This window comes from Ranitomeya imitator, chromosome 2 (assembly GCF_032444005.1).
Source record: "Ranitomeya imitator isolate aRanImi1 chromosome 2, aRanImi1.pri, whole genome shotgun sequence".
In the NCBI taxonomy this organism is placed as follows: domain Eukaryota; kingdom Metazoa; phylum Chordata; class Amphibia; order Anura; family Dendrobatidae; genus Ranitomeya; species Ranitomeya imitator.
Genome location: NC_091283.1, coordinates 26164247 through 26190952, shown reverse-complemented (window position 1 = coordinate 26190952; position 26706 = coordinate 26164247). Strand labels below are relative to the sequence as shown.

The window sequence follows — 26706 nt, the reverse complement described above, 5'->3', positions numbered from 1 at the left end:
ATTTCTGCATAAACAATCAATATACGCTCAATCGACAGTTTTTCTGGTCTACTCCCTTATAAACATATATGCTGGCTTTGCTGAAGATTGCATGTATATCTAATGAATAAATGGAAACTTGTTGCTATCAAACCTGCCAGGTTGCAGCATGTCCCCTACATAAACAAGGATTGGCAAGGTCAAGAAAGAGTAAGATCATTTATTAATTGGCCAGAAGTCATTATGAAGGTCAGGAGTAAATAGAGAAGAAAAGAAAGACGTCTCCTGTAAAATGCTGATTGTAAAGGTTTATGCTTCATGTTTGCGAAAAAACACATGCCAGCATATCCTTATCATTGCAGGTAAGGGGTTATACTGGGAGGTGTAATTTCCCATGATCCAATGTTATAGGGCAGATATCTAGGCAAGTTCGAGCAAGATATGTGTTGGATTCAGATGTATTCCCCCGCTCAGTACATACAGTGTCCTTCCTTACATTTTATTATATTATTTGTATTGTCCTTATTTATATACAGTGTCCTCTATTATTATACAGGTGCTTCTCACAAAATTAGAATATCATCAAAAAGTTAATTTATTTTATTTCTTCAATACAAAAAGTGAAACTCATATATAATATAGTCATTACACCCAGAGTGATCTATTTCACGTGTTTATTTCTGTTACTGTTGATGATTATGGCTTACAGCCAATGAAAACCCAAAAGTCATTATCTCAGTAGCTCCACAATCATGGGGAAGACTGCTGATCTGACAGATGTCCAGAAGGCCGTCATTGACACTCCACAAGGAGGGGAAGACACAAAAAGTCATTGCTAAAGAAGCCGGCTGTTCACAGAGTGCTGTATCCAAGAATATTAATGGAAAGTGGAAGGAAAAATGTGGTAGAGAAAGGTGCACAAGCAACCGGGATAACCGCAGCCTGGAAAGGATTGTTAAGAAAAGGCCATTCAAAAATTTTGGTGAGATTCACAAGGAGAGGACTGCTGCTGTTGTCATTGCTCCAAGAGCCACCACACACAGACGTATCCAGGACATGGGCTACAAGTGTCACATTCCTTGTGTTAGCCACTCATGACCAATAGACAACGCCAGAAGCGTCTTACCTGGTCAAGAAGGAAAAGAACTGGACTGTTGTCAGTGGTCCAAGGTGTTGTGTTCAGATGGAAGTAAATTTTTCATTTCATTTGGAAATCAAGGTCCCAGAGTCTGGAGGAAGAGTGGAGAGGCCACAATCCAAGCTGCTGGAGGTCTAGTGTGAAGTCTCCACAATCAGTGATGGTTTGGGAGCCATGTCATCTGCTGGTGTAGGTCCACTGTGTTTTACGAGTATCAATGCCAAAGTCAGCGCAGTCGTCTACCAGGAAATTTTAGAGCACTTAATGCTTCCGTCTGCCGACAAGCTTTTTGGAGATGGAAATGTCATTCTCCAGCAGGACTTGGCCCCTGTCCACACTGCCAAAAGTACCAATACCTGGTGTAAAAACAACAGTATCACTGTGCTTGATTGGCAGCAAACTCACCTGACATTAATCCCATAGAGAATCTATGGAGTATTGTCAAGAGGAAGAAGAGAAACACCAGACCCAACAATGCAGATGAGCTGAAGGCTGCTATCAAAGCAACCTGGGCTTCCATAGCCCCTCAGCAGCGCCACAGGCTGATCGCCTCCATGCCACACCACATTGATGCAGTAATTAATGCAAAAGGAGCCCCGACCAGGTATTGCGTACATTTACCGAACATACATTTCAGTAAGCCAATATTTCGGATTTTAAAATCATTTTTCAAGCTGGTGTATTATACGGTAATTTACTGAGATAATGACTTTGGGGTTTTCATTGGCTGTAAGCCATAATCATCAACAATATCAAAAATAAACACTTGAAATAGATCACTCTGTTTGTAATGACTCTATTAGTGATGAGCGAGTGTTCTCGTTGCTCGGGTTTTCTCGAGCACGCTCAGGTGGTCTCTGAGTATTTGTTAGTGTTCGGAGATTTAGTTTTCATCGCGGCAGCTGAATGATTTACAGCTACTAGCCAGCCTGAGTACATGTTGGGATTCCCTAGCAACCAGGCAACCCCCACATGTACTCAGGCTGGCTAATAGCTGTAAATCATTCAGTTGCTTTGACAAAAACTAAATCTCTGAACACTAACAAATACTCAGAGATCACCCGAGCGTGCTCGGGAAAACCCGAGCAACGAATATACTTGCTCATCACTAGACTCTATATATGAGTTTCACTTTTTGTATTGAGGGACTGAAATAAATTAACTTTTTAATGATATTCTAATTTTGTGAGAAATACCTGTATACCGTGTCATCCACTACTATTATATACAGTATCCTTTCTTTATATTGCATTTTATTACATTGTATTAATTCTTGTCACTTTTAATTTACAAAGTCCTTCCTTATAATATACAGTATTATCTTTTCCTATGACATACAGTGTCTTTTCTTATTATATAGTGTCATCTTTTCTTATTACATACATTGTCCTCAATTATTTAACACAGTGTTATATTTTCCTATTGCATACAGTGTCCTCCCTTACTATATACAGTGTAATCTTTTCTTATTACATACATTGTCCTCCCTTATTATATAGTGTTATCCTTTCCTATTACATACAGCATCCTCCCTTATTATATACAGTGTCATTTTTTATTATTACATACATTATCCTCCCTTATTGTATACAGTGTTATTTTTTCCTATTACATACAGTTTCCTACCTTATTATATACAGTGTCATCTTTTCCATGTGTGGGGTTGCACACATTCAGCAAAGCATCACATTAGCTAATCATCAAGCTAAAGGGCAGTTACTCAATGGCAAGGAATTAACATTCATCTTCTCTCTTCTCACAGGTAATCATGTCACTTAACTGAACTAGCCTACATGTCTTTTTACTCCACTCAAGCTCAGCAAGCAGCCTGAATGGTAATCATGTCATTCAACTCCTTTGCTAGAATTCATCAGTTACATGGTTCTCAGTACTTACTGTTGTAGCTTCTGGAGGGATCTCTGTAGATGTTTATCTCAGCAGAGGTGCTATAGTATAGGGATGTAATCAGGACGGCGTCTTTGATCACCTTCTCCACACCAGGATGTGTTGAGCAACTGTCCCTAAGGCTACTTTCACACTAGTCCGTCGGTACGGGCCGTCGTAAACCGTCGGCCCGACGTACCGACGGACAGTGTGATTGATTAGCACAATGTGGGCAGTGGATGCAGTTTTTCAACGCATCTGCTGCCCATTGTGAGATCCGGGGAGGAGGGGGTGGAGTTTCGGCCGCACATGCGCGGTCGAAAATGGCGGACCCGATGCACAAAAAAAGTTACATTGAACGTTTTTTGTGCGTCGTGGCCGCCAAAAACACGACGCATCCGTCGCATGACAGATGCAACGTGTGGCAATACGTCGCAATGCGTCGCTAATGCAAGTCTATGGAGAAAAACGCATCCTGCGGGCAAATTTGCAGGATGCGATTTTTCTCCAAAATGACGCATTGCGACGTCCGTCACACAACGATAGTGTGAAAGTAGCCTAAGTTATAACTAACCAGCTCCCATAATCCCGCTCTCCTCTCCCTGTACTGGGGGCCTCAGCTCATCTTGCCCAAACACACTGCACAAAGAAACTGACCCCATTCCCTCTCATCTCCTCTAGTCTCTCTCTCTAGTTGTCACAACTCACCTAACTACAATCTTTAATCTCTCCCTCTCCTCTGGCATTTTCCCATTCTCCTTCAAACACTCTATCATTACTCCATTACTAAAGAAACCCGCTCTCGACCCATCCTGCCCAAATAACTACAGACCGGTCTCTAATCTCCCCTTCATCTCTAAACTCTTGGAGCGCCTGATATACTCCCGCCTTACCCGTTACCTCTCCACTCATTCCCTCCCAGACCCTTCAAAGTCCGAGTTCCGCTTCCTACATTTGACAGAAACTGCACTCATCAAAGTGACCAATGACCTTCTGACAGTAAAATGCAATGGTGACCACTCTCTGCTCATTCTTCTTGACGTTTCTGCAGCTTTCGACACTGTTGACCACCCTCTCCTACTCTCTAGGCTCCAGTCACTAGGCATTAAGGACACTGCTCTCTCCTGGTTCTCCTCCTACCTTTCTGACCGCTCCTTCAGTGTTCTGTTCTCTGGCTCCACTTCATCTCCTCTTCCTCTCGCTGTCGGGGTACCTCAGGGCTCAGTCCTTGGCCCCCTTCTCTTCTCCCTCTACACGGCCCCAATTGGACAGACCATCAGCAGATTTGGCTTTCAGTACCATCTTTATGCCGATGACACACAACTATACATGTTATCCCCTGACCTTACCCCCGCTGTACTACAGAATGCCACTGACTGTCTGTCCGCAGTCTCCAACATCATATCCGCTCTCTATCTGAAACTCAACCTCTCCAAAACTGAACTTCTTCTGCTCCCGCCATCTACTAACCTCCCTAAATCTGACATTTCCCTCTCCGTGGGTGGCACCATAATAACACCCCGGCAGCAGGCGCGCTGTCTGGGTGTTATGTTTGACTCCGATCTCTCCTTCACCTCCCATATACAATCTCTTGCCCGCTCGTGCCACTTACACCTAAAGAACATCTCTAGAATCCGCCCTTTTCTCACCATGGAGACAACAAAAACCCTCACTGTTGCCCTGATCCACTCCCGCCTGGACTACTGTAACGCTCTATTAATTGGCCTCCCCCTCACGCGACTTTCCCCTCTCCAGTCTATCCTTAATGCAGCAGCCAGGGTCGTCCATTTGGCTAATCGTTACTCGGATGCGTCCGCTCTTCGCCAGTCGTTACACTGGCTACCTATTCATTACAGGATACAATTCAAAGTACTTGTTCTCACCCACAAAGCTCTCCACAGTGCGGCCCCCCTTACATCTCCTCCCTCATTTCTGTCTATCAGCCTAACAGACCACTGCGCTCTGCAAATGACTTTCGACTAACCTCTGCACTAATCCGTACCTCCCACTCCCGACTACAAGACTTCTCCCGCGCTGCACCAATCCTCTGGAATGCTCTACCCCAAGATATTAGGACCATCCATAATTTGCATAGATTTAGGCGCTCGCTCAAAACACATTTATTCAGAGCGGCCTATCACGTTCACTAATCAAAGTCATGTTATGTTTGTTTGTGTGTAGCCCATTCACTATCTCCATCTACCCCCCAACCCCTGAAGATGGCCGGACCCTCATTGTAAATACATCATTGTAAATACACACCTGTGCTTTGCATCTCCCCCACCTCATTGTAGATTCTAAGCTCTCACGAGCAGGGGCGGCTTATTTTGCTTTAATTATTGTATTGTTAACGCTGTTACTTATGACTGTTGTGTTTGAAATTGTTAAACTGTAAAGCGCTGCGGAATATGTTGGTGCTATATAATAAAGATTATTATTATTATTTTCCTGTTACATAGTGTCCTCCCTTATTAAATACATTAGTGAATTCTCTGTGTGCTTGTATTCGTTTAGTGTGTATATGATGTGGTATGTATTCATTTTTAGATTAGATGAATTGGGATCCTCGATATTGTGAGTCTAATGCCGTAGGTCCGGTACATAAACAAATGGTGGGCAAGGGGCAAATGCAGGTTAGCTGGGGGTGAGTGCAGGGCATAAGGCACCATTTGCCTCTTCTGTAGGAGAAAAAAAATACCTTGTCCTGGCTCAGTCTGGATCCATAGATTTCTATGGTGGATGTATTATAGATCTAAGGTGTTCTACGGCTTCTGTACTCTGGATATATAGACTTCTATGGTCGTTGTATCATGGATCCATAGATCTCTAAGGCTTCATAGTTTGAAGATTTCAAGAAGACACAAGTCCATCGAGTACAACCTACAGCCTAACACGTTGACCCAGAGGAAGGCAAAACCCCATGAAGAGGAGGCTAATTGCCCCATATTAGGGGAGGAAATGTGTAAATCAGCCCTCCTTTCACATTCAAAAAATAAATAAAAAAAATTAAGAAAAAAAATGTGATACTGTTGTGTCCGAAAAATTCCAATCTATCAAAATATAGAATTATTTAATCCACCTAAAAAAAAACAAAATTCCGGAATCAACACTGGAAAAATGCAATAAAATGTGGTCAAAATGTCGATCTGTAGCTGCAAAATGAAATCAATGAAAACTACAACTCAGCGAGCAAAAAATACACAAGTCCTGACACAGATCCAGGGAGGCAAATATAAAAACCGAAAAAAAAACAACAGACAGGCTCCGCAGCTGTTCCCTGAGCCGGATCCATAACCAGTTTTATAATGTCTTATATCGCCGCCCGCCTGACAGCGACATTTCACTCTCCGCGGAAATCACAGACACTGGAGCTTCTGCGGGGACGACGCACACGTATCCAGGTACGCTGCAGGCTGACATTACAGGTGCCGATGTAGCAGAGCTGGAACTGCTCCACAATGTCTTCTGAGTGGCACTGACTTCATTTTCCTGCCGTGCCATGGAAGAGTATCACACTGTTACCATATGACACACTCAGCTCTGCTACGTGGCCAAAATTATCTCAGCCGCTTCTCGTAATGACAAAAGTCAGAGGTTATATTTACATGTCGGTCCCAATGATTGTTCTATGTTCAGATGTAGCAGAGCTGTGTTTGTCAGTGAGATGGTCAGGTATAGCAGAGCTGTGTTTGTCGGTGAGATAGTCAGGTATAGCAGAGCTGTGTTTGTCAGTGAGATGGTCAGGTATAGCAGTGCTGTGTTTGTCGGTGAGATGATCGGGTACTACAGCTGTGTTTATGGGTGAGATGATCAGGTATAGAAGAGCTGTGTTTGTCAGTGAGATGATCGGGTATAGCAGAGCTGTGTTTGTCGGTGAGATGATCCGGTATAGCAGAGCTGTGTTTGTCAGTGAGATGATCGGGTATAGCAGAGCTGTGTTTGTCGGTGAGATGATCGGGTACTACATCTGTGTTTGTGGGTGAGATGATCAGGTATAGCAGAGCTGTGTTTGTCAGTGAGATGATCGGGTATAGCAGAGCTGTGTTTGTTGGTGAGATGATCGGGTATAGCAGAGCTGTGTTTGTCGGTGAGATGATCCGGTATAGCAGAGCTGTGTTTGTTAGTGAGATGATCGGGTATAGCAGAGCTGTGTTTATCGGTGAGATGGTCAGGTATAGCAGAGCTGTGTTTGTCAGTGAGATGATCGGGTATAGCAGAGCTGTGTTTGTCAGTGAGATGATCAGGTATAGCAGAGCTGTGTTTGTGAGTGAGATGATCAGGTATAGCAGAGCTGTGTTTATCAGTGAGATGATGGGGTATAGCAGAGCTGTGTTTGTCAGTGAGATGATCGGGTATAGCAGAGCTGTGTTTGTCAGTGAGATGATCAGGTATAGCAGAGCTGTGTTTGTGAGTGAGATGATCAGGTATAGCAGAGCTGTGTTTATCAGTGAGATGATCGGGTATAGCAGAGCTGTGTTTGTCAGTGAGATGATCGGGTATAGCAGAGCTGTGTTTGTGAGTGAGATGATCAGGTATAGCAGAGCTGTGTTTGTCGGTGAGATGGTCAGGTATAGCAGAGCTGTGTTTGTCAGTGAGATGATCAGGTATAGCAGAGCTGTGTTTGTCAGTGAGATGTTCGGATATAGCAGAGCTGTGTTTGTCGGTGAGATGGTCGGATATAGCAGAGCTGTGTTTGTCGGTGAGATGGTCAGGTATAGCAGGGCTGTGTTTGTCAGTGAGATGTTCGGATATAGCAGAGCTGTGTTTATCGGTGAGATGATCGGGTATAGCAGAGCTGTGTTTGTTAGTGAGATGATCGGGTATAGCAGAGCTGTGTTTATCGGTGAGATGGTCAGGTATAGCAGAGCTGTGTTTGTCAGTGAGATGATCGGGTATAGCAGAGCTGTGTTTGTCAGTGAGATGATCAGGTATAGCAGAGCTGTGTTTGTCGGTGAGATGATCAGGTATAGCAGAGCTGTGTTTGTGAGTGAGATGATCAGGTATAGCAGAGCTGTGTTTATCAGTGAGATGATCGGGTATAGCAGAGCTGTGTTTGTTAGTGAGATGATCGGGTATAGCAGAGCTGTGTTTATCGGTGAGATGGTCAGGTATAGCAGAGCTGTGTTTGTCGGTGAGATGATCAGGTATAGCAGAGCTGTGTTTGTGAGTGAGATGATCAGGTATAGCAGAGCTGTGTTTATCAGTGAGATGATCGGGTATAGCAGAGCTGTGTTTGTCAGTGAGATGATCGGGTATAGCAGAGCTGTGTTTGTGAGTGAGATGATCAGGTATAGCAGAGCTGTGTTTGTCGGTGAGATGGTCAGGTATAGCAGAGCTGTGTTTGTCAGTGAGATGATCAGGTATAGCAGAGCTGTGTTTGTCAGTGAGATGTTCGGATATAGCAGAGCTGTGTTTGTCGGTGAGATGGTCGGATATAGGAGAGCTGTGTTTGTCGGTGAGATGGTCAGGTATAGCAGGGCTGTGTTTGTCAGTGAGATGTTCGGATATAGCAGAGCTGTGTTTGTCAGTGAGATGATCGGGTATAGCAGAGCTGTGTTTGTCGGTGAGATGATCAGGTATAGGAGAGCTGTGTTTGTCAGTGAGATGGTCAGGTATAGCAGAGCTGTGTTTGTCAGTGAGATGATCGGGTATAGCAGAGCTGTGTTTGTCAGTGAGATGGTCAGGTATAGCAGAGCTGTGTTTGTCAGTGAGATGATCGGGTATAGCAGAGCTGTGTTTGTCAGTGAGATGATCAGGTATAGCAGAGCTGTGTTTGTCAGTGAGATGATTAGGTATAGCAGAGCTGTGTTTGTCAGTGAGATGATCAGGTATAGCAAAGCTGTGTTTGTCAGTGAGATGATCAGGTATAGCAGAGCTTTGTTGGTCACTGAGATGATCAGGTATAGCAGATGTCACGGGGCAGAAATAGGAGAACAGGAGATGAGGAATCTGGGCCCCTGAACTGCCCCTCAGGCTAAGGGAAGCCCTGTCTTTCTCTAACTTGGGGGTGCCCTTGAAGGTAGGGAGGCCCAAGTCACCGACCTGTCCCTGTCTCCTGTTAAACCCTGAACAAAACCCCCAACCTCCACCCCAGGAGGTGAACAGTATAAACAGCACCACAAAGCAAATAAACAGGAATAATCAATATGAGAGTGAGGGGAACACGATACCAAAAGGTGAATGCACAAACTACAAAATAACAAACTCAGAACTTGTCTTGTGCGCCGCTGCAGACTCCACAACAAAGATAGTACCGCAACAGAGCTCCAAACACCAGACTTGGCTGACACCAGGGAGCTGCCACTGCGACGTTGGTCTCCTGAAAGGAACTGTATAACCAACAGTCGGCTGATGCACCAGGTGACCTTATAAAGGATGGTGGGAGTGGTCACAAACATCTGACCCAGCAGCAATGCAATAACACCAGTGGCCACGGGCATGGGGGGGGGGAGAACTGCATTAACCCCCAATGACCAGAAAGGAAAAAAGGTTTAAATCAGAGGGAAACCAGATCTGCCACAGATCCAAACATGGATCGCGACAGTACCCCCCTTTCAATGAGTGGCCTCTGGACACTCAACATCAGACCTCACCAGACCTAGCTACGGTGAGGACGCCTCGATCCACCAGAGTTCACCTCGGCAGTCACCTGACTCTCAGGTTTATGGCAAAAGCGACCTGATGAAAATGCCACCAACGTAGGCTCCGGAGGTGTCACAAAACTCCAGAGCGCCGACCTGGGGAATGAGTTGTGTATATGCATAACTGGGGGTAACTCCAACTGAAAAGTCCCCGGGCTGAGAATGGCCGACACCCGATATGGCCAAATCACCCTGGAACTCCAGGTCCCAGTTGCACACTTCCACCTGATGTTTTTGGTGGACACCCATACGTACTCATTCACACACAGGTCTGGACCTGAACGTTTATTTCCATGCAAACGTTTGCCACAGTACGGAGAATTATTTGAGGAATTGACAACAGAGGCGTCCCCCTGTGTCACTACACTCACACCCCCACAATGCTCCGAGGGAACCACCACCCTCATCTGACCCTTCCTCCTAAAAGGTCTCTGACCCACTGGGTTAACCTGTAGCGAGGGTTAAGTCTTGCCCCTAGTCCCTGGCAGCACCTCTGCTGCCCCCACTGAAGGGGAAGAGTAGGTTTTAGAAGAACGGCAGAGATCGTAGCTCCCGGGCAGCAGTCCTTACACGACTGACCCCAGCTGACTACTTCCCTGGACCGCCAGTCTATGACCGGGTTGTGTCTTTTCAACCAAGGGAGTCCTAAAACCATGGGAGTTGGTAAGTTCTCCAAGACGTAGCATGATAACGACTCTTCATGACAAGCCCCTATACGCAGATGTATATTGTCAACAACTTGGGTAATGCTCCCCTGGCTGAGTGGTGCAGAGTCAATGGCCTGGACGCTTAAGGGTTTCACTAGCGTCCTACTCATCAGGCCATGGGTCTGGACAAAATGAGCATCCACCAAATTGACTCCTGCTCCACTGTCCACAAGCACCGGAATATTCTCAGTTACCCCACCAATAACCACCTCAGCAGGTAAGGTACACCGAGACGAAAACATGGAGGAAATATACACACCCTGGTCGCCTCCCTCCACACGACCAGGGGGACGTGGCTTTTTAGATGGAATAGGTATTTTGGCACGCGCAGGGCAGATATTGATAAAATGACCGGTCTGCCCACAGTAGAAACATGCCCCCACTCCACGGTGAACCACAGGCAACCCAGTTTGGGACCCAACTCCTCCCACCAGCATGGGTTCGTCCGCCTGCCCAGGTGTGTCCTCCTCCCTAGCAAGGACTATAGGGGGCACATTTGGTGTATGCCTCTCCCTCAAGCGTCTATCCACCCGGATGGCAAGAGACATGGCGGCCTCCAACGACCTGGGGGCTGCGTACTGCACCAGAGTATCTTGTAACCTGCACAAAATGACTCCTAAGGGCCGGGTCATTCCACTGTGTGTCAGTGGCCCACCTCCTGAACTCTGAACAGTAGTCCTCCGCCGGCCGAGCCCCCTGCTTGATCTTACGGAGTCGGGATTCCGCCAGGGAGACGCCATCCGGGTCACCATATACCAGCGTTAGAGCCGTAAAAAACTCATCCACTGACCGTAGGGATGGTGAACCGGCGGCAGGGAGAAGGCCCAGGATTGGGGATCACCTTAAGAAGGGAAACGATGATCCCCACCCGTTGTTCCTCACTCCCTGATGAACGAGGGCAGAGCCTGAAGTATAACTTGCAGGCCTCCTTAAAAACCAAAAATGTATCTCTCCCTCCAGAGAACCTGTCTGGGAGAGAAATCTTGGGTTCTGGTTAAGCCTGTACCTGAGCCGAGGTCCAAAACCCCAACATTTGCTGCAGCTGCTGCACCACCTCACTACGCAGCACCTTACACTCCTCGGTGAGGGTCTGTAGCAATTGGGGAAAGGCCTGCATCTGGGCCATGGCTCACCAGAAAAAACAGAATGGTTGGTTATAATGTCACGGGGCAGAAATAGGAAAACAGGAGATGAGGAATCTGGGCCCCTGAACTGCTCCTCCGGCTAGGGGAAGCCCTGTCTTTCCTTAACTTGGGGGTAGCCTTGAAGGTAGGGAGGCCCAAGTCACCGACCTGTCCCTGACTCCTGTTAAACCCTGAACTAAACCCCCACCCGAGGGGGTGACCAGTGTGAACAGCACCACAAAGCAAATAAACGGGAATTAACAATATAAGAGTGAGGGGAACACGATACCAAAAGGTGAATGCACAAACTACAAAGTAACAAAACTCAGAACTTGTCTTGTGCGCCGCTGCAGACTCCACAACAAAGATAGTACAGCAACTGAGCTCCAAACACCAGACTTGGCTGACACCAGGGAGCTGCTACTGCGAGGTTGGTCTCCTGAAAGGAACTGTATAACCAACAGTCGGCTGATGCACCAGGTGACCTTATAAAGGATGATGGGAGTGGTCACAAACATCAGCTGACCCAGCAGCAATGCAATAACACCAGCGGCCACCGGGGGCAGAAAACTGCATTAACCCCCAATGACCAGAAAGGAAAAAAGGTTTAAATCAGAGGGAAACCAGATCTGTCACAGATCCAAACATGGATCGTGACAGCAGAGCTGTGTTTGTCAGTGAGATGATCGGGTATAGCAGAGCTGTGTTTGTCAGTGAGATGATCAGGTATAGCAGAGCTGTGTTGGTCAGTGAGATGATCAGGTATAGCAGAGCTGTGTTTGTCAGTGAGATGATCAGGTATAGCAGAGCTGTGTTTGTCGGTGAGATGATCAGGTATAGCAGAGCTGTGTTTGTCGGTGAGATGATCAGGTATAGCAGAGCTGTGTTTGTCAGTGAAATGATCAGGTATAGCAGAGCTGTGTTGGTCAGTGAGATGATCGGGTAGAGCAGAGCTGTGTTTGTCAGTGAGATGATCAGGTATAGCAGAGCTGTTTGTCAGTGAGATGATCGGGTATAGCAGAGCTGTGTTTGTCAGTGAGATGATCAGGTATAGCAGAGCTGTGTTTGTCAGTGAGATGATCAGTTATAGCAGAGCTGTGTTTGTCAGTGAGATGATTGGGTATAGCAGAGCTGTGTTTGTTGGTGAGATGATTGGGTATAGCAGAGCTGTGTTTGTCGGTGAGATGGTCAGGTATAGCAGAGCTGTGTTTGTCGGTGAGATGATCGGGTATAGCAGTGCTGTGTTTGTCAGTGAGATGATCGGGTATAGCAGAGCTGTGTTTGTCAGTGAGATGATCAGGTATAGCAGAGCTGTGTTTGTCAGTGAGATGATCAGGTATAGCAGAGCTGTGTTTGTCAGTGAGATGATCGAGTATAGCAGAGCTGTGTTTGTCAGTGAGATGATCAGGTATAGCAGAGCTGTGTTTGTCAGTGAGATGATCAGGTATAGCAGAGCTGTGTTTGTCAGTGAGATGATTGGGTATAGCAGAGCTGTGTTTGTCAGTGAGATGATCAGGTATAGCAGAGCTGTGTTTGTGGGTGAGATGGTCAGATATAGCAGAGCTTTGTTTGTCAGTGAGATGGTTGGTTATAGCAAAGCTGTGTTTGTCAGTGGGATGATTGGGTATAGCAGAGCTGGGTTTGTCGGTGAGATGATCAGGTATAGCAGTGCTGTGTTTGTCAGTGAGATGTTCGGGTATAGCAGAGCTGTGTTTGTCAGTGAGATGATCAGGTATAGCAAAGCTGTGTTTGTCAGTGAGATGATTGGGTATAGCAGAGCTGGGTTTGTCGGTGAGATGATCAGGTATAGCAGAGCTGTGTTTGTCAGTGAGATGATCAGGTATAGCAGAGCTGTGTTTGTCAGTGAGATGATCAGGTATAGCAGAGCTGTGTTTGTCAGTGAGATGATCAGGTATAGCAGAGTTGTGTTTGTGAGTGAGATGGTCAGGTATAGCAGTGCAGTGTTTGTCGGTGAGATGGTCAGGTATAGCAGAGCTGTGTTTGTCAGTGAGATGATCAGGTATAGCAGAGCTGTGTTTGTCAGTGAGATGATCAGGTATAGCAGAGCTGTGTTTGTCAGTGAGATGATCAGGTATAGCAGTGCAGTGTTTGTCGGTGAGATGGTCAGGTATAGCAGAGCTGTGTTTGTCAGTGAGATGATCAGGTATAGCAGAGCTGTGTTTGTCAGTGAGATGATCAGGTATAGCAGAGCTGTGTTTGTCAGTGAGATGATCGGGTATAGCAGAGCTGTGTTTGTCAGTGAGATGATCGGGTATAGCAGAGCTGTGTTTGTCAGTGAGATGTTCAGGTATAGCAGAGTTGTGTTTGTCAGTGAGATGATCAGGTATAGCAGAGCTGTGTTTGTCAGTGAGATGATCGGGTATAGCAGAGCTGTGTTTGTCAGTGAGATGATCAGGTACAGCAGAGCTGTGTTTGTCAGTGAGATGATCAGGTATAGCAGAGCAGTGTTTGTCAGTGAGATGATCGGGTATAGCAGTGCTGTGTTTGTCAGTGAGATGATCAGGTATAGCAGAGCTGTGTTTGTCAGTGAGATGATCAGGTATAGCAGAGCTGTGTTTGTCAGTGAGATGATCGGGTATAGCAGAGCTGTGTTTGTCAGTGAGATGATCGGGTATAGCAGAGCTGTGTTTGTCAGTGAGATGTTCAGGTATAGCAGAGCTGTGTTTGTCAGTGAGATGATCAGGTATAGCAGAGCTCTGTCAGTGAGATGATCAGGTATAGCAGAGCTGGGTTTGTCAGTGAGATGATTGGGTATAGCAGAGCTGTGTTTGTCAGTGGGATGATTGGGTATAGCAGAGCTGGGTTTGTCAGTGAGATGATCAGGTATAGCAGAGTTGTGTTTGTCAGTGAGATGATCAGGTATAGCAGAGTTGTGTTTGTCGGTGAGATGATCGGGTATAGCAGAGTTGTGTTTGTCAGTGAGATGGTCAGGTATAGCAGAGTTGTGTTTGTCGGTGAGATGATCAGGTATAGCAGAGCTGTGTTTGTCAGTGAGATGGTCAGGTATAGCAGTGTTGTGTTTGTCGGTGAGATGATCAGGTATAGCAGTGTTGTGTTTGTCGGTGAGATGGTCAGGCATAGCAGTGTTGTGTTTGTCGGTGAGATGATCAGGTATAGCAGAGCTGTGTTTGTCAGTGAGATGATCAGTTATAGCAGAGCTGTGTTTGTCAGTGAGATGATTGGGTATAGCAGAGCTGTGTTTGTTGGTGAGATGATTGGGTATAGCAGAGCTGTGTTTGTCAGTGAGATGATCAGGTATAGCAGAGCTGTGTTTGTCAGTGAGATGATCAGGTATAGCAGAGCTGTGTTTGTCAGTGAGATGATTGGGTATAGCAGAGCTGGGTTTGTCGGTGAGATGATCAGGTATAGCAGAGCTGTGTTTGTCAGTGAGATGATCAGGTATAGCAGAGCTGTGTTTGTCAGTGAGATGATCAGGTATAGCAGAGCTGTGTTTGTCAGTGAGATGATCAGGTATAGCAGAGTTGTGTTTGTGAGTGAGATGGTCAGGTATAGCAGTGCAGTGTTTGTCGGTGAGATGGTCAGGTATAGCAGAGCTGTGTTTGTCAGTGAGATGATCAGGTATAGCAGAGCTGTGTTTGTCAGTGAGATGATCAGGTATAGCAGAGCTGTGTTTGTCAGTGAGATGATCAGGTATAGCAGTGCAGTGTTTGTCGGTGAGATGGTCAGGTATAGCAGAGCTGTGTTTGTCAGTGAGATGATCAGGTATAGCAGAGCTGTGTTTGTCAGTGAGATGATCAGGTATAGCAGAGCTGTGTTTGTCAGTGAGATGATCGGGTATAGCAGAGCTGTGTTTGTCAGTGAGATGATCGGGTATAGCAGAGCTGTGTTTGTCAGTGAGATGTTCAGGTATAGCAGAGTTGTGTTTGTCAGTGAGATGATCAGGTATAGCAGAGCTGTGTTTGTCAGTGAGATGATCGGGTATAGCAGAGCTGTGTTTGTCAGTGAGATGATCAGGTACAGCAGAGCTGTGTTTGTCAGTGAGATGATCAGGTATAGCAGAGCAGTGTTTGTCAGTGAGATGATCGGGTATAGCAGTGCTGTGTTTGTCAGTGAGATGATCAGGTATAGCAGAGCTGTGTTTGTCAGTGAGATGATCAGGTATAGCAGAGCTGTGTTTGTCAGTGAGATGATCGGGTATAGCAGAGCTGTGTTTGTCAGTGAGATGATCGGGTATAGCAGAGCTGTGTTTGTCAGTGAGATGTTCAGGTATAGCAGAGCTGTGTTTGTCAGTGAGATGATCAGGTATAGCAGAGCTCTGTCAGTGAGATGATCAGGTATAGCAGAGCTGGGTTTGTCAGTGAGATGATTGGGTATAGCAGAGCTGTGTTTGTCAGTGGGATGATTGGGTATAGCAGAGCTGGGTTTGTCAGTGAGATGATCAGGTATAGCAGAGTTGTGTTTGTCAGTGAGATGATCAGGTATAGCAGAGTTGTGTTTGTCGGTGAGATGATCGGGTATAGCAGAGTTGTGTTTGTCAGTGAGATGGTCAGGTATAGCAGAGTTGTGTTTGTCGGTGAGATGATCAGGTATAGCAGAGCTGTGTTTGTCAGTGAGATGGTCAGGTATAGCAGTGTTGTGTTTGTCGGTGAGATGATCAGGTATAGCAGTGTTGTGTTTGTCGGTGAGATGGTCAGGCATAGCAGTGTTGTGTTTGTCGGTGAGATGATCAGGTATAGCAGAGCTGTGTTTGTCAGTGAGATGATCAGTTATAGCAGAGCTGTGTTTGTCAGTGAGATGATTGGGTATAGCAGAGCTGTGTTTGTTGGTGAGATGATTGGGTATAGCAGAGCTGTGTTTGTCAGTGAGATGATCAGGTATAGCAGAGCTGTGTTTGTCAGTGAGATGATCAGGTATAGCAGAGCTGTGTTTGTCAGTGAGATGATCAGTTATAGCAGAGCTGTGTTTGTCAGTGAGATGATTGGGTATAGCAGAGCTGTGTTTGTTGGTGAGATGATTGGGTATAGCAGAGCTGTGTTTGTCAGTGAGATGATCAGGTATAGCAGAGTTGTGTTTGTCGGTGAGATGATCGGGTATAGTAGAGCTGTGTTTGTCAGTGAGATGATCAGGTATAGCAGAGTTGTGTTTGTCGGTGAGATGATCAGGTATAGCAGAGCTGTGTTTGTCAGTGAGATGATCAGGTATAGCAGTGTTGTGTTTGTCGGTGAGATGATCAGGTATAGCAGTGTTGTGTTTGTCGGTGAGATGATCAGGTATAGCAGTGTTGTGTTTGTCGGTGAGATGGTCAGGCATAGCAGTGTTGTGTTTGTCGGTGAGATGATCAGGTATAGCAGGGCTGTGTTTGTCAGTGAGATGATCAGGTATAGCAGAGCTGTGTTTGTCAGTGAGATGATCAGTTATAGCAGAGCTGTGTTTGTCAGTGAGATGATTAGGTATAGCAGAGCTGTGTTTGTTGGTGAGATGATTGGGTATAGCAGAGCTGTGTTTGTCAGTGAGATGATCAGGTATAGCAGAGCTGTGTTTGTTGGTGAGATGATTGGGTATAGCAGAGCTGTGTTTGTCAGTGAGATGATCAGGTATAGCAGAGCTGTGTTTGTTGGTGAGATGATCAGGTATAGCAGAGCTGTGTTTGTTGGTGAGATGATCAGGTATAGCAGAGCTGTGTTTGTTGGTGAGATGATCAGGTATAGCAGAGATGTGTTTGTCAGTGAGGCAGTCAGGTATAACAGAGATACAAAAAGCGGAAAAAAGTTCCAGCACCAGGAATCTCTTCATTAAAATCTTCAATATTTGTTTTTCATGTCATGTTTTTTTTTTTATGTTGATCAAAACACATGCGTTGTTGTACTGAGAGAGTAACGATGCTTCTTACAAAGTAGTTTTGTGTGGACAGAGGCGACAATCTGCGGAGGCGACGTGTTCGTGTTTTCGGTCGGCTGCCTCACAGGTGAATTTGTAAAGAATGTGAATCAGTGATGTCAGGTCTCAGGTGTTCGTGGCTTCACTGAATACAATGGTGGATGAGGAGGGTTTATGCTCAGAGGCCGATGACTAAGAACAGGGGCTGAGGTGCTGCGAACCCGGATGATGTTTTATTCTTGACATGAAAATAGAATATTGAAGATTTTAGTGGAGAGACGCCTTGTGCTGGTGCTGGTGCTGATGCTGGTGCTGGTCCTGGGGCTGGTGCTGGTGCTGCGGCTGGTTCTGCGGCTGGTGCTGGGGCTGGTGCTGCGGCTGGTGCTGGTGCTGCGGCTGGTGCTGGTGCTGCGGCTGGTGCTGGGGCTGGTGCTGCTGCTGGTGCTGGTGCTGGGGCTGGTGCTGGTGCTGATGCTGGTGCTGGTGCTGCGGCTGGTGCTGCGGCTGGTGCTGGGGCTGGTGCTGCGGCTGGTTCTGGTGCTGCGGCTGGTGCTGATGCTGGTGCTGGTGCTGGGGCTGGTGCTGGGGCTGGTGCTGCGGCTGGTTCTGGTGCTGCGGCTGGTGCTGATGCTGGTGCTGGTTCTGGTGCTGCGGCTGGTGCTGATGCTGGTGCTGGTGCTGGTGCTGGGGCTGGTTCTGGTGCTGCGGCTGGTGCTGATGCTGGTTCTGGTGCTGCGGCTGGTGCTGATGCTGGTGCTGGTGCTGGGGCTGGTGCTGGGGCTGGTGCTGCGGCTGGTTCTGGTGCTGCGGCTGGTGCTGATGCTGGTGCTGGTTCTGGTGCTGCGGCTGATGCTGGTGCTGGTGCTGGGGCTGGTGCTGGGGCTGGTGCTGGTGCTGCGGCTGGTGCTGATGCTGGTGCTGGTGCTGCGGCTGGTGCTGATGCTGGTGCTGGTGCTGCTGCTGGTGCTGGTGCTGCGGCTGGTGCTGCGGCTGGTGCTGGGGCTGGTGCTGGGGCTGGTGCTGGGGCTGGTAGGTTTTCTCCTTTTTTGCTATCGCTAATGAGAGGTATCCAGCCACTTGTTCCTGGCACCTGTGATCATCTGGATCCAGTGAGGCACCACAAATCCCCTCCCTGCTCCCAGTATGATGACAGCAGGGCTGTGTTTGTCGGTGAGATGATCGGGTATAGCAGGGCTGTGTTTGTCGGTGAGATAATCGGGTATAGCAGAGCTGTGTTTGTCGGTGAGATGATCGGATATAGCAGAGTTGTGTTTGTCAGTGAGATGATGGGGTATAGCAGAGATGTGTTTGTCAGTGAGATGATCGGGTATAGCAGTGTTGTGTTTGTCAGTGAGATGATGGGGTATAGCAGAGCTGTGTTTGTCAGTGAGATGATGGGGTATAGCAGAGTTGTGTTTGTCAGTGAGATGATCAGGTATAGCAGAGCTGTGTTTGTCAGTGAGATGATCGGGTATAGCAGAGCTGTGTTTGTCAGTGAGATGATCAGGTACAGCAGAGCTGTGTTTGTCAGTGAGATGATCAGATATAGCAGAGCTGTGTTTGTCAGTGAGATGATCGGGTATAGCAGAGCTGTGTTTGTCAGTGAGATGATCAGGTATAGCAGAGCTGTGTTTGTCAGTGAGATGATCGGGTATAGCAGAGCTGTGTTTGTCAGTGAGATGATCAGGTATAGCAGAGCTGTGTTTGTCAGTGAGATGATCAGGTTTAGCAGAGCTGTGTTTGTGGTTGAAATGGTCAGGTATAGCAGAGCTGTGTTTGTCAGTGAGATGATCAGGTATAGCAGAGCTGGGTTTGTCAGTGAGATGTTCGGGTATAGCAGAGCTGGGTTTGTCAGTGAGATGATCAGGTATAGCAGAGCTGTGTTTGTCAGTGAGATGATTGGGTATAGCAGAGTTGTGTTTGTCAGTGAGATGATCAGGTATAGCAGAGTTGTGTTTGTCAGTGAGATGATCAGGTGTAGCAGAGTTGTGTTTGTCGGTGAGATGATCGGGTATAGTAGAGCTGTGTTTGTCAGTGAGATGATCAGGTATAGTAGAGTTGTGTTTGTCGGTGAGATGATCAGGTATAGCAGAGCTGTGTTTGTCAGTGAGATGGTCAGGTATAGCAGTGTTGTGTTTGTCGGTGAGATGGTCAGGCATAGCAGTGTTGTGTTTGTCGGTGAGATGATCAGGTATAGCAGGGCTGTGTTTGTCAGTGAGATGATCAGGTATAGCAGAGCTGTGTTTGTCAGTGAGATGATTGGGTATAGCAGAGCTGTGTTTGTCAGTGAGATGATCAGTTATAGCAGAGCTGTGTTTGTTGGTGAGATGATTGGGTATAGCAGAGCTGTGTTTGTTGGTGAGATGATTGGGTATAGCAGAGCTGTGTTTGTCAGTGAGATGATCAGGTATAGCAGAGCTGTGTTTGTTGGTGAGATGATTGGGTATAGCAGAGCTGTGTTTGTCAGTGAGATGATCAGGTATAGCAGAGCTGTGTTTGTTGGTGATCTGATCAGGTATAGCAGAGCTGTGTTTGTCAGTGAGATGATCAGTTATAGCAGAGCTGTGTTTGTCAGTGAGATGATTGGGTATAGCAGAGCTGTGTTTGTTGGTGAGATGATTGGGTATAGCAGAGCTGTGTTTGTCAGTGAGATGATCAGGTATAGCAGAGTTGTGTTTGTCGGTGAGATGATCGGGTATAGTAGAGCTGTGTTTGTCAGTGAGATGATCAGGTATAGCAGAGTTGTGTTTGTCGGTGAGATGATCAGGTATAGCAGAGCTGTGTTTGTCAGTGAGATGATTGGGTATAGCAGAGCTGTGTTTGTTGGTGAGATGATTGGGTATAGCAGAGCTGTGTTTGTCAGTGAGATGATCAGGTATAGCAGAGCTGTGTTTGTTGGTGAGATGATTGGGTATAGCAGAGCTGTGTTTGTCAGTGAGATGATCAGGTATAGCAGAGCTGTGTTTGTTGGTGATCTGATCAGGTATAGCAGAGCTGTGTTTGTCAGTGAGATGATCAGTTATAGCAGAGCTGTGTTTGTCAGTGAGATGATTGGGTATAGCAGAGCTGTGTTTGTTGGTGAGATGATTGGGTATAGCAGAGCTGTGTTTGTCAGTGAGATGATCAGGTATAGCAGAGTTGTGTTTGTCGGTGAGATGATCGGGTATAGTAGAGCTGTGTTTGTCAGTGAGATGATCAGGTATAGCAGAGTTGTGTTTGTCGGTGAGATGATCAGGTATAGCAGAGCTGTGTTTGTCAGTGAGATGGACAGGTATAGCAGTGTTGTGTTTGTCGGTGAGATGATCAGGTATAGCAGTGTTGTGTTTGTCGGTGAGATGATCAGGTATAGCAGTGTTGTGTTTGTCGGTGAGATAATCGGGTATAGCAGAGCTGTGTTTGTCGGTGAGATGATCGGATATAGCAGAGTTGTGTTTGTCAGTGAGATGATGGGGTATAGCAGAGATGTGTTTGTCAGTGAGATGATCGGGTATAGCAGTGTTGTGTTTGTCAGTGAGATGATGGGGTATAGCAGAGTCGTGTTTGTCAGTGAGATGATCAGGTATAGCAGAGCTGTGTTTGTCAGTGAGATGATGGGGTATAGCAGAGTTGTGTTTGTCAGTGAGATGATCAGGTATAGCAGAGCTGTGTTTGTCAGTGAGATGATCGGGTATAGCAGAGCTGTGTTTGTCAGTGAGATGATCAGGTACAGCAGAGCTGTGTTTGTCAGTGAGATGATCAGATATAGCAGAGCTGTGTTTGTCAGTGAGATGATCGGGTATAGCAGAGCTGTGTTTGTCAGTGAGATGATCGGGTATAGCAGAGCTGTGTTTGTCAGTGAGATGATCAGGTATAGCAGAGCTGTGTTTGTCAGTGAGATGATCGGGTATAGCAGAGCTGTGTTTGTCAGTGAGATGATCAGGTATAGCAGAGCTGTGTTTGTCAGTGAGATGATCAGGTATAGCAGAGCTGTGTTTGTGGGTGAAATGGTCAGGTATAGCAGAGCTGTGTTTGTCAGTGAGATGATCAGGTATAGCAGAGCTGGGTTTGTCAGTGAGATGTTCGGGTATAGCAGAGCTGGGTTTGTCAGTGAGATGATCAGGTATAGCAGAGCTGTGTTTGTCAGTGAGATGATTGGGTATAGCAGAGTTGTGTTTGTCAGTGAGATGATCAGGTATAGCAGAGTTGTGTTTGTCAGTGAGATGATCAGGTATAGCAGAGTTGTGTTTGTCGGTGAGATGATCGGGTATAGTAGAGCTGTGTTTGTCAGTGAGATGATCAGGTATAGTAGAGTTGTGTTTGTCGGTGAGATGATCAGGTATAGCAGAGCTGTGTTTGTCAGTGAGATGGTCAGGTATAGCAGTGTTGTGTTTGTCGGTGAGATGGTCAGGCATAGCAGTGTTGTGTTTGTCGGTGAGATGATCAGGTATAGCAGGGCTGTGTTTGTCAGTGAGATGATCAGGTATAGCAGAGCTGTGTTTGTCAGTGAGATGATTGGGTATAGCAGAGCTGTGTTTGTCAGTGAGATGATCAGTTATAGCAGAGCTGTGTTTGTCAGTGAGATGATTGGGTATAGCAGAGCTGTGTTTGTTGGTGAGATGATTGGGTATAGCAGAGCTGTGTTTGTCAGTGAGATGATCAGGTATAGCAGAGCTGTGTTTGTTGGTGAGATGATTGGGTATAGCAGAGCTGTGTTTGTCAGTGAGATGATCAGGTATAGCAGAGCTGTGTTTGTTGGTGATCTGATCAGGTATAGCAGAGCTGTGTTTGTCAGTGAGATGATCAGTTATAGCAGAGCTGTGTTTGTCAGTGAGATGATCAGTTATAGCAGAGCTGTGTTTGTCAGTGAGATGGTCAGGCATAGCAGTGTTGTGTTTGTCGGTGAGATGATCAGGTATAGCAGGGCTGTGTTTGTCAGTGAGATGATCAGGTATAGCAGAGCTGTGTTTGTCAGTGAGATGATCAGTTATAGCAGAGCTGTGTTTGTCAGTGAGATGATTGGGTATAGCAGAGCTGTGTTTGTTGGTGAGATGATTGGGTATAGCAGAGCTGTGTTTGTCAGTGAGATGATCAGGTATAGCAGAGCTGTGTTTGTTGGTGAGATGATTGGGTATAGCAGAGCTGTATTTGTCAGTGAGATGATCAGGTATAGTAGAGCTGTGTTTGTTGGTGAGATGATCAGGTATAGCAGAGCTGTGTTTGTTGGTGAGATGATCAGGTATAGCAGAGATGTGTTTGTCAGTGAGAGGATCAGGTATAGCAGAGATATGTTTGTCAGTGAGACAGTCAGGTATAACAGAGATACAAAAAGCGGAAAAAAGTTCCAGCACCAGGAATCTCTTCATTAAAATCTTCAATATTTGTTTTTCATGTCATGTTTTTTTTTATGTTGATCAAAACACATGCGTTGTTGTACTGAGAGAGTAACGATGCTTCTTACAAAGTAGTTTTGTGTGGACAGAGGCGACAATCTGCGGAGGCGACGTGTTCGTGTTCGTGTTTTCGGTCGGCTGCCTCACAGGTGAATTTGTAAAGAATGTGAATCAGTGATGTCAGGTCTCAGGTGTTCGTGGCTTCACTGAATACAATGGTGGATGAGGAGGGTTTATGCTCAGAGGCCGATGACTAAGAACAGGGGCTGAGGTGCTGCGAACCCGGATGATGTTTTATTCTTGACATGAAAATAGAATATTGAAGATTTTAGTGGAGAGACGCCTGGTGCTGGTGCTGATGCTGCTGCTGGGGCTGGTGCTGCGGCTGGTGCTGGGGCTGGTGCTGGTGCTGGGGCTGGAGCTGGGGCTGGTGCTGATGCTGGTGCTGGTGCTGGTGCTGATGCTGGTGCTGGTGCTGGGGCTGGTGCTGTGGCTGGTGCTGGTGCTGGGGCTGGAGCTGGGGCTGGTGCTGATGCTGGTGCTAGGGCTGGTGCTGATGCTGGTGCTGGTGCTGGTGCTGCGGCTGGTGCTGGTGCTGGGGCTGGTGCTGGGGCTGGTGCTGGGGCTGGAGCTGGGGCTGGTGCTGATGCTGGTGCTGGTGCTGGGGCTGGTGCTGATGCTGGTGCTGGTGCTGGGGCTGGTGCTGCGGCTGGTGCTGGTGCTGCGGCTGGTGCTGGTGCTGCGGCTGGTGCTGGGGCTGGTGCTGGGGCTGGTGCTGGGGCTGGTGCTGATGCTGGTGCTGGGGCTGGTGCTGGGGCTGGTGCTGGTGCTGCGGCTGGTGCTGGGGCTGGTGCTGGTGCTGCGGCTGGTGCTGGTGCTGCGGCTGGTGCTGGGGCTGGTGCTGGGGCTGGTGCTGATGCTGGTGCTGGGGCTGGTGCTGGGGCTGGTGCTGGGGCTGGTGCTGGTGCTGGGGCTGGTGCTGGTGCTGGGGCTGGTGCTGGTGCTGATGCTGCTGCTGGTGCTGGTGCTGGGGCTGGTGCTGGGGCTGGTGCTGCGGCTGGTGCTGGGGCTGGTGCTGCGGCTGGTGCTGGTGCTGCGGCTGGTGCTGAGGCTGGTGCTGGGGCTGGAGCTGGGGCTGGTGCTGGGGCTGGTAGGTTTTCTCCTTTTTTGCTATCGCTAATGAGAGGTATCCAGCCACTTGTTCCTGGCACCTGTGATCATCTGGATCCACTGAGGCACCACAAATCCCCTCCCTGCTCCCAGTATGATGACAGCAGGGCTGTGTTTGTCGGTGAGATGATCGGGTATAGCAGAGCTGTGTTTGTCGGTGAGATGATCGGGTATAGCAGAGTCGTGTTTGTCAGTGAGATGATCGGGTATAGCAGTGTTGTGTTTGTCAGTGAGATGATGGGGTATAGCAGAGATGTGTTTGTCAGTGAGATGATCGGGTATAGCAGAGTTGTGTTTGTCAGATGATCGGGTATAGCAGAGTCGTGTTTGTCAGTGAGATGATCGGGTATAGCAGTGTTGTGTTTGTCAGTGAGATGATGGGGTATAGCAGAGATGTGTTTGTCAGTGAGATGATCGGGTATAGCAGTGTTGTGTTTGTCAGTGAGATGATGGGGTATAGCAGAGTCGTGTTTGTCAGTGAGATGATCAGGTATAGCAGAGCTGTGTTTGTCAGTGAGATGATGGGGTATAGCAGAGTTGTGTTTGTCAGTGAGATGATCGGGTATAGCAGAGTTGTGTTTGTCAGTGAGATGATGGGGTATAGCAGAGCTGTGTTTGTCGGTGAGATGATCGGGTATAGCAGAGTCATGTTTGTCGGTGAGATGATCGGGTATAGCAGAGCTGTGTTTGTCAGTGAGATGATCGGGTATAGCAGAGTCGTGTTTGTCAGTGAGATGATCGGGTATAGCAGAGTTGTGTATGTGGGTGAGATGATCGGGAATAGTAGAGCTGTGTTTGTCAGTGAGATGATTGGGTATAGCAGAGTTGTGTTTGTCAGTGAGATGATCTGGTATAGCAGAGCTGTGTTTGTCAGTGAGATGATCAGGTATAGCAGAGCTGTGTTTGTCAGTGAGATGATTGGGTATAGCAGAGCTGTGTTTGTGGGTGAGATGATCGGGAATAGTAGAGCTGTGTTTGTCAGTGAGATGATTGGGTATAGCAGAGTTGTGTTTGTCAGTGAGATGATCTGGTATAGCAGAGCTGTGTTTGTCAGTGAGATGATCAGGTATAGCAGAGATGTGTTTGTCAGTGAGATGATCGGGTATAGCAGAGCTGTGTTTGTGGGTGAGATGATCGGGAATAGTAGAGCTGTGTTTGTCAGTGAGATGATTGGGTATAGCAGAGCTGTGTTTGTCAGTGAGATGATTGGGTATAGCAGAGCTGTGTTTGTCAGTGAGATGATCAGGTATAGCAGAGCTGTGTTTGTGGGTGAGATGGTCAGGTATAGCAGAGCTGTGTTTGTCAGTGAGATGGTCAGGTATAGCAGAGCTGTGTTTGTCAGTGAGATGGTTGGTTATAGCAAAGCTGTGTTTGTCAGTGAGATGATCAGGTATAGCAGAGTTGTGCTTGTCAGTGAGATGATCAGGTATAGCAGAGCTGTGTTTGTCGGTGAGATGGTCAGGTATAGCAGAGCTGTGTTTGTCGGTGAGATGATCGGGTATAGCAGTGCTGTGTTTGTCAGTGAGATGATCGGGTATAGCAGAGCTGTGTTTGTCAGTGAGATGATCAGGTATAGCAGAGCTGAGTTTGTCAGTGAGATGATCAGGTATAGCAGAGCTGTGTTTGTCAGTGAGATGATCGGGTATAGCAGAGCTGTGTTTGTCAGTGAGATGATCAGGTATAGCAGAGCTGTGTTTGTCAGTGAGATGGTCAGGTATAGCAGAGCTGTGTTTGTGGGTGAGATGATCGGGAATAGTAGAGCTGTGTTTGTCAGTGAGATGATCGGGAATAGTAGAGCTGTGTTTGTCAGTGAGATGATGGGGTATAGCAGAGCTGTGTTTGTCAGTGAGATGATCAGGTATAGTAGAGCTGTGTTTGTCAGTGAGATGATCAGGTATAGCAGAGCTGTGTTTGTGGGTGAGATGATCAGGTATAGCAGAGCTGTGTTTGTCAGTGAGATGGTTGGTTATAGCAAAGCTGTGTTTGTCAGTGGGATGATTGGGTATAGCAGAGCTGGGTTTGTCGGTGAGATGATCAGGTATAGCAGAGCTGTGTTTGTGGGTGAGATGATCAGGTATAGCAGAGCTGTGTTTGTCAGTGAGATGATCGGGTATAGCAGTGCTGTGTTTGTCAGTGAGATGATCGGGTATAGCAGAGCTGTGTTTGTCAGTGAGATGATCGGGTATAGCAGAGCTGTGTTTGTCAGTGAGATGGTTGGTTATAGCAAAGCTGTGTTTGTCAGTGAGATGATTGGGTATAGCAGAGCTGGGTTTGTGGGTGAGATGATCAGGTATAGCAGAGCTGTGTTTGTCAGTGAGATGGTTGGTTATAGCAAAGCTGTGTTTGTCAGTGAGATGATCAGGTATAGCATAGTTGTGCTTGTCAGTGAGATGATCAGGTATAGCAGAGCTGTGTTTGTCGGTGAGATGGTCAGGTATAGCAGAGCTGTGTTTGTCGGTGAGATGATCGGGTATAGCAGTGCTGTGTTTGTCAGTGAGATGATCGGGTATAGCAGAGCTGTGTTTGTCAGTGAGATGATCAGGTATAGCAGAGCTGAGTTTGTCAGTGAGATGATCGGGTATAGCAGAGCTGTGTTTGTCAGTGAGATGATCAGGTATAGCAGAGCTGTGTTTGTCAGTGAGATGATCGGGTATAGCAGAGCTGTGTTTGTCAGTGAGATGATCAGGTATAGCAGAGCTGTGTTTGTCAGTGAGATGTCAGGTATAGCAGAGCTGTGTTTGTGGGTGAGATGATCGGGAATAGTAGAGCTGTGTTTGTCAGTGAGATGATCGGGAATAGTAGAGCTGTGTTTGTCAGTGAGATGATCGGGTATAG

General features: G+C 47.1%; 1 protein-coding gene across 2 annotated transcripts in view; it reads left to right on the top strand.

Moving 5' to 3' along the window:
- Positions 1-6324: 6324 nt before the first annotated feature.
- LOC138661493 (carbohydrate sulfotransferase 4-like) overlaps positions 6325-26706 on the top strand; it is a 101357-nt gene continuing 80975 nt past the window's right edge. The window contains exon 1 of one of the 2 annotated variants that reach the window (XM_069746212.1): positions 6325-6402. The gene's annotated coding sequence lies outside the window, so the exon portion shown is untranslated. The remainder of the gene's footprint in view (positions 6403-26706) is intronic. The other variant, XM_069746214.1, reaches the window with a different exon arrangement.